A 9,156-nucleotide genomic window follows, 5' to 3' on the forward strand; every position below is an offset into this window, starting at 1 on the left:
GCCTTTCCCAGGTGAAGCAAAGAAATGCAAATTGAGGCTTATTAACAACCAGCATCTATCCTACCCTCTGGAAATCTTCTTATGCAGAACAACAGGGCAACATTCCAAGGAACTGAGCAATTGAGATTACTAGCCACCAGAAAAAAAGCTACAGGATCACTGAACCTTTCCTTGCCTTGCAAATCTATCCAGAAAAGTAAGACTTGACAGTGGTGTTTAATGTGGGCTCACCCAGGCTCATCCAAATTCAGTGGAGACAGCCACAAACAGCAGAACACCAACACCCACGAGGAAAATTTGACAGGCTCCAAAACCCAGTGAGATAGCCAAAATGGTGAAACAAAGAAACAAATCTCAAATGAAAGAACAAGGGAACTTTATCAAAGATGAGATCAATGAAATTCAGCTAAGCAAATTATCAGGGGTAGCGTTCAGAGCCATGATCTTGAGGAAGCTCAACAGCATGAGTAAGGGCATTAGCACCATGAGTAAAGATATGGAAACACTGAAAACCAACTAAGTGGAAATGAAGAAGGACATAGCATAAATTAAGAACACCTTACAAGGACTAAACAGCAGAGTAGAGGAAGCTGAAAACTGGATCAGTGAATTAAAAGACAGGGTAAAGAAAATCAACCATTCAGAAAACCAAAAGAAAAAACACTTAAAAAACAGGAAAACAGCTTAAGAGAACTGTGGGACCACTGAAAATGTAATAACATTTCCATCATAGGATTCCCCAAAAAGCAAGAAAATGGGCAAGAGTTAGAGAATATATTTGAAGAAATAGTGACAGAAAACTTCCCTAACTTGGTCAAGGAAGAAGACATTCAAGTTCAAGAAGTACAGAGAGCCCCAAGTAAGAAGAACCCAAACAGGCACACAGCAAGACACATAGTAATTGAAATGCCAAAAATTAAAGACAAAGAGAGAATCCTAAAGGCAGAAAGAGATAAGCAACAGGTTACCTACAAAGGAAACCCCATAAGGCTCACAGCTGACTTCTCCACAGAAACACTACAGGCTAGAAGGGAGTGGCATAAAGTAATCAAGGTCATAAAAAACATGGACTTGAATCCAAGACTACTCTATCCAGCAAGCCTATCATTCATAATAGAAGGTCAAATAAGAGCTTTCCAGACCAAAAAACAAACAAACAAACAAAAAAAACGCTAAGGGAATATATTAACACAAAACCACCATTGCAAGATATGCTAAAATGACCACTGTAATTAGTAGAAGAAATAGGAAAAAAAATAATAAAACCACACTAAATAAAAATGGCAATAAACAAGTACATATCAATGATCCTCTTATATGTGACACAGAGTAGCTGACTGGATACAAAAGCATGACTCACATATACGGTGTTTACAAGAGACCCACCTCACAACAAAAGATTCACATAGGTTGAAAGTGAAGGAATAAAAAAAAAAAATGTTTCAAGCACACGGAAAGCAAAAAAAACTGGGGTAACAATACTTATATCTGATAAAGTAGATTTCAAGATGAAGACCATAACTACAGACAAAAAGGGCCACTACATAATATTGAAATGATCTATTCAACAGGAGATATAACCTTGGTAAACCCATAGGTACCCAGTATAGAAGCACCAACATATATTTAAAGTATTTTGGAGGACTTAAAGGAGAAATTGACAGCAGTACAATCATAGCAGGGGACTTCAACACCCTGACATCACTGGATAGATTTTCTAGACAAAAAATTAACAAGGAAACACAGACTCTAAATACAGCACTAGATCAAAAGGACTTAATATATATCTACAGAGAATTGCACCGCAAAATTGCAGAATTCACAGTCTTCTCAAGTGCACATGGGACATTCTCAAAGATAGACCACATGATGGGAATCAAAATAAGTCTCTACAGATCAAGAAGATTGAAATCATATCAAGCATCTTCTCAGATCAAAATGACATGAAACTAGAAATTAACTGCAACAAGAACATGCAAAGACATTTAAAAACATAAAGGCTAAAAAGCATGTTACTGAACAATGAATGAGTTACCCTGGAGATCAAGGAAGAAATTAAAAACTTTCTGGAAACCAATGAAAATGAACACACAACAACAAAAAATTTATGGGATGCACCAAAAGCATTTCTGAGAGGGAAGTTCATTGCAATACAGGCCTACCACAAGAAGCAAAAATAATTTTTAACAGACTATCTAACCTTACAACTTAAAGAACAAGAAAGCAAACAAAAATAAAACCCCAGAGCAAATAGAAGGAAGGAAATAGTAAAGATCAGAGCAGAAATAAATAACATGGAGACCAAAATAAAAATTCAAAGAGTCAATGAAAAAAAGAGCTGGTTCTTTGAAAAGATAAACAAGATTGATGGACCCTTAGCTAGACTCACCAAGAAACAAAGAGAGAGAACCCAAATACACACAATGAGAAATGAAAGAGGAGAAATTGTAATTGACACCACAGAAATACAAAGGATTGTTAACATATTATGAATAATTATACGGCAACAAATTAAAAAATATCAGGGAAATAATCAAATATCTAAAAAAACATAGTCTCCCAAACTGAACTGGAAAGAGATATAAAACTTGAACCGACCAAGAACAACAAAAGAAATTGAAGATGAAATCAAGACCCTCCCAGCAAACAGAAGCCCAGGCCCGGACGGCTTCATGGGGAAATAATACACAACATTCAAAGAACTAATACCCATTCTCTTCAAACTATTTCAAAAAATTCAAGAAGGAAGACTTCCAAACTTGTTTTATGAGGCCAGCATAATTCTAATTCCAAAACCAGAAAAAGACACTACAAAGAAAGAAAACTACAGGCCAATATCCCTGATAAACATAGATGCCAAAATCCTGAACAAAATAGTAGCAAATCGGATCCAGTAATACATTAAAAAAATTATTCACCAGAACCAAGTGCAATTCATCTCAGGGATGCAAGGCTGGTACAATATTACTAAATCAATAAATGTGATAAACCACATAAGCAAAATGAAAGATAAAATTCAAATGATCATATCAACAGATGCTTCAAAAGCATTCTACAAAATCCAGCACCCATTTCTGATAAAAATGCTCAGCAATCTGGAAGTAGATGGATCATATCTTGACATAATAAAGGCCATATATGAAAGACCCACAGCCAACATCATACCATGGGCAAAAATTAAAAGCATTTCCCTTAAGAACAGGAACGAGGCAAGAATGCCCACTTTTGCCACTCTTGTTTAACATAGTATTGGAAGTCTTAGCCACAGCAATCATACAGGAATAAAAAATAAAAGAGATCCAATTTGGAAAGGAAGAAGTGAAACTGTCATTATTCACAGATGACATGATATTATACATAGAAAATCCCAAAGACCCCATAAAAAATTTGCTGGACTTAATAAATTTGGCAATGTAGCAGGACACAAAATTAACATCGAGAAATTGATGACATTCTTATACACCAATGATGAACTCACTAAAAGAGAAAGTAAAGAATCAATCCCATTTAACATCACGGCAAAAAAATTAAGATACCTAGGAATAAACTTAACCAATGAATTAAAGAACTTATTTGTAGGAAACTACAGGTCATTGAAAAAAAGTAGAGAAAGATGTGAAAAAGTTGAAGCACATGCCTTGTTCATGGATTGGAAAAATTCACATCATTAAAATGTTCATATTACCCAAAGCAATCTATAGATTCAATGCAATCCCCAGCAAAATACCAACGACATATTTCACAGAACTAGAACATATACTTGAAAAGTTCATGTGGAACCAGAAAAGACCTTAAATAGCTACAGCAATCTTAGAAAAGAAAAACAAAGTTGGAGAGATTACATTGCCAGATTTCAGGTTATACTACTTAGCCACTGTAATCAAAACAGCCTGGTACTGGCACAGAAACAGAACAGAGAACCCAGAAATAGACCCAAGGCAATGTGATCAATTCATATTTTACAAAGGTGGCAAGACCATACAGTGGAGTAAAGACAGCCTCTTTAATAATGGTGTTGGAAAAATTGGATAGCCACATGCAAAAAAAATGAAACTAGATCATCAACTTATACCATACACAAGAATAAACTCAAAATTGACAAGAGTCTTAGATGTGACTCATGAATCCATAAAAATCCTAGAAGAAAATGTAGGCAACAAAATTTTGGACATTATACGCAGCAGAATTTTCACGGATACATCGTCTAAGGCAACAGAAACAAACAAGAAAATGAACACATGGTACTACATCTAACTCAAAAGCTGCAGAGCAAAAGATACAATCATCAAAATGTAAACTCACTGTATGGGCGAGCATAATTGCCAATGATATATCAAATAAGCTGTTAATTTCCAATATTTATAGAGTACTTACACAACTCAACAAAAAGATGACACAGAACCCAATTAAAAAATGGACAGAGGAGCTAAATAGACACCTCTCCAAACAGGACCTATAAATGGCTAAGAGACCTATGAAGAAATGCTCAACATCACTAATCATCAGAGAGATGCAAATTAAAACAACAATGAGATATCACCTCATACCTGTCAGAATGGTTGCCATCTACAAATCATCAAACAACATATGTTGGCGAGGGTGTGAATAAAAGAAGACTCTAGTACACTGCTGGTGGGAATGCAGACTGGTGCAGCCACTATGGAAAACAATATGGTTTTATTTCAAAAAATTAAAACTTGAACTTGCATTTGACCCTGTGATTCTAATTCCAGAAATATACCCTAAGAAGCCTGAAACAGCAATCAGAAATAATATATGTACCCCGATGTTTATAGCATTACTATTTACAATAGCTGAGATCTGGAAACAGCCCAAGTGTCTATGATTTGATGAATGGATCAAAAAGCTGTGGTACATATACACAATGGAGTACTATGCAGCTGTAAGAAGGAAAGATCTCTTATCCTTTGAGACAACATGGAGGGACCTGGAAATTATTATTCTATGCAAAACAAGCCAAACAGTATCATATGATTTCATTTATTTGTGGAGTATAATGAACATAATAGTCTGAGGAATGGGTAGTCCCAGAGATTTGGAAGTGGGGTACAGACTGACAATCCTCAGAACAGGGGGTTGTTGGGGAGAGATAAACCACAGAACTTATAGGCATGTATGCATGAATAATGGACATGGACAACAAACCTGGAGACAGGGTGGGGATACAGGGGAAGGGTAATCAGTGAGAGAAAAAGGAAAAACATTTGTAACAAAATTAAATAAATTAATACAAAAAAAATGGTGATGGGGAAATTGGAAGGCTACATGCAAGAACAATGAATCTAGACTACTAACTTACACCCTATACAAGAATAAACTAAAAGTGAATAAAATATTTAAATATAATCATGAACCCATAAAAATCCTCAAAGAAAACAACATAATTTCAGACATCTCACATAGTAGAATTTTCACCGATATATAGCCTAGGGATTGAGAAACAAAAAAATAAAATAAAATAAGCAAATGGTACCACCTCAAGCTAGAGAACTTCTGAACAGCAAAAGAAACCAGCAACACAATGAAAAGGGAATACACTGTGTGGGAGAACATATTTGCCCATGATACAGTCAGTCCTCATTTATAACCGTTAATCAGTTCCAGACTCTACCATTATAAATAAATTTCTGAAAAATAGGATTCTTTATTTATATACAGTCATCCCCTGCCACTTTGCACTTTGACTTTTGCGGCTTCACTTTTAAAAAAACACGAGAGAGTGAAGCCACAGAAGTTGAAGCGTAAAGTGGCGAGGGGTGACTGTACATCAGATAAGGGGTTAATTCCCCAAATATATAAAGTACTCAACAAAAGGAAGACAAACAATGAAATTAAAAAATGGGCAGTGAACCTTAATAGATACTTCTCTAAAGAGAACATACAAGTGGCCAAGAGATATATAAAAAAATGCTCAGTGTCAGTAATCATCAGAGAGATGCAATTACTATGACTATGAGGTATCACCTCACACCTGCCTGAATGGCTAACATCAATAAATTAACAACAAGCGCTAGTGAGGTTGTGGAGAAAAGTGAACACTAGTACAATGCTAGTGAGAAAGCAGAATGGTGCAGCCATTGTGAAAAACACATAAAATTTTTTTCAAAAATTTAAATATTGAACTGCCATTTGACACAGTGATCTCACTTCTAGGGATATATCCTAAGAATCCCAAAACACCAATCAGAAAGAATATATGCAACCTTATGTTCAGAGCAGTGTTATTTACAATGCCGAATATCTGCTATCAGCTCAAGTGCCCAGCAGTAGGTGAGTGGATAAAATAGTTGGGGTACATTTATACAATGGAGTTCTATGCAACTGTAACAAAACAAGGATATCTTACCCTTTAAGACAGCAAAGAGATACCTGGAAATAATTGTGTTAAGCAAAATCAACCAGTCAGAGAAAACCAAATGGCAATCTAATGAACAAAATAATCTGATGAATAAAATAGAACCACAAGCATGGAAACATGGAACAGACTGACAAATCTCAGAGGCAAGGGGTGAGGGAAGATGGGAAGACACTAACCAAAAACTTATATGTATATATGCATTACCCATAGACACAAACAATAAGGTATTGAAGGCCTTGGGTGGGGTGGAAACTGGGTGGAGGGGCCAATATAGGTAGTAAAAGAGGAGGGCATTTGTAATATTCTCAGCATAAAGATAAAAATAAATAAATAGATAGATGATAGATAGATAGATAGATGATAGATAGATAGATAGATAGATAGATAGATAGATAGATAGATAAAATACTGTTCTTGTTATACAAATTTAGTCTTTATGGAGCCAAAGGTGTGGCTCTAAAAGGTCAAAATTGTGGGAGATTCCAAAATGGCGGTGGAGTGAATGGAAGCTTCACAAACCATCTTCCAGGACCAAACTGGAATTAAAACAAAAATAAAGACAAATCATCAGGAAAAAGCAACAGAAAAGCAGCTTTGAGGACAATATAATCAATGACACCGATCTATCCTGGTAGGATTGAAGAGGTGCAAGGGGGGGGCTGGGAGCCCACAGACAGCAGCAAACTTAGCTGTGAGCAGTGGCCTCAGGTTAAACGCCCAAGTGGCTCCACAGCACAGAGCCAGAACTGATGCTAAAATAGCCACAGCCACTTAACTTGGGCTCCAGCAGAGGGAGGGTGGACTGGACTGCAACTGTGTGGGGACACTCGGGATGTGGAAGGCGCTCAGAGATTTAGCTGAGTTGCGGCCACGCAGGACTGTGCTCATCTTACTCCTTTCCAGGGCTCTGGGGAGAGGCAGCAGCGCCATCCTTGGAAATTCAACCCCACACGATGGCCATTGAAATGCAAATTAAGTCCCATTAACAACCAGCATCTGCCCCACCCTCGAGAAATCCCCTTATGCTGAACACCTGAGGGAGATTTTCATTCAACTGAGTAGCCAAGGCTCTTGAAGTAACCACTACTGATAACCTCCAGGCAAAAAGCTAGAGGATAACTGTACCAGTCCTGGTCTAGCAACTCTAACCAGGAAAGTAAGACTTGACAGTGGTGTTTAATATGGGTTCTCCCTAGCTCATCCAAACCCAGGAGAGGAAGCCACAAACAGCAGAACAACAACACCCACAGGAAAATTTGGCAGGCTCCAAAGCCCACTGTGATAGCCAAAATGAGGAAACACAGAAACAAAAACCAAATGAAAGAACATGAGATCTGTACCAAAGATGAGATAAATGAGGTGCAATTAAGTAAGTTAACAGAATTAGAATTCAGAGCCATAATCTTGAGGAAGCTCAACAGCATGTGTAAGGACATGAGCACCATGACTAAAGACATAGATATGCTGAAAATCAACCAGTTGGAAATTGAAAACCATCAAGAAAAATGAACAATGACATATCAGAAATAAAGAACACATTGAAAGGTCTAAACAGCAGAGTAGGGGAAGGGGAGGACCGGATCAGTGAATTAGAAAATAAGGTAGAAAAAAATCAACCAATCAGAAAACCAAAAGAAAAAACAGGAAGACAGCTTAAGAGAACTGTGAGACAACTGGAAACGTAATAATATTCAAATCATAGGAGTCCCCGAAGAAGAAGAAAATGAGCAAGGGTTAGAGACTATATCTGAAAAAATAGTGACAGAAAACTTCCCTAACTTGGTGAAGAAATGACAAATTTCGAAAAAACGTAGTCTCCAAATACTGGACCAGAAAGAGACAGAAAACTTGAACAGACCAATAACATTTAAGAAAATTGAAGATTGACTTCCGGTCAAGATGGTGGCGTAGGTAAACGAGGTATCACGTCCTCCCACAACCACATCATAGTTACAACTAAACTACAGAACAACCATCATTCAAAACTGCCTGAAATCAAGCTGAATGGAAGTCCTACAACTACAAAATTAAAGCAGCAGCCACATCCAGACTGGTAGGAGGGGTGGAGATGTGAGGGGCGGAAGCGGCAGCGGCAGCTGCGGCGCAACGGCCTGGTCCCACACCCAAGTGTGGCGGATAAAAATCAGGAGGCTCCTACGGCTGGGAAGGTCCTTCCTGAGGACTGAGGGGTCCCCATCCCACACCAAGTGCCCCGCTCAGGGTTCTGGGGCCAGGAAGAGAAGTCCCCATAACTTCTGTCTAAAAAAACCAGTGGGAACTGAGGCTCAGGGAGGCTGAAGCAGCTGCAGCCACAGGCAGCTCCCTAAAGGGCCCGTGCACGGACTTGTCAGACCCTCTCCCTCTAAGCTGGGAGGGGAAGCAGCTCGAGGGGTGCCAGAGAAATACAGGGAAGAGCTGAGCTGTTTGACACTGGAGCAAGGGCTGGAGAGGGGGCTTTCTCGGGGACAAACATTCTGTAAGAGGCCTTTGTTCCTTTGGTGAGCCCTTCCCTGGGGCAGCAGACAGTCGCCATATCTGGGACTCAAGCAACCTGGCTCACACTGGTAGCCCCGCCCTGGTGACTCCCTGAGGCCCTGCCCCACACAACTTTCAGGCCCACCCAAGCTGTTGCCACTTGCTTAACCATAGGATTGGCCGGTCTTGGATCCTGCTTCAGGTTTTTCCTAAATTCTTTCAAATTAGCAGCATCTGGTCTTAGCGCACCCCATACCTCTCATTAAGTAAGACACTGAAACAAACACAGGGAGGCAGCCAAA

Source organism: Molossus molossus, unplaced genomic scaffold (genome assembly GCF_014108415.1).
Source record: "Molossus molossus isolate mMolMol1 unplaced genomic scaffold, mMolMol1.p scaffold_m16_p_2, whole genome shotgun sequence".
Lineage (NCBI taxonomy): Eukaryota > Metazoa > Chordata > Mammalia > Chiroptera > Molossidae > Molossus > Molossus molossus.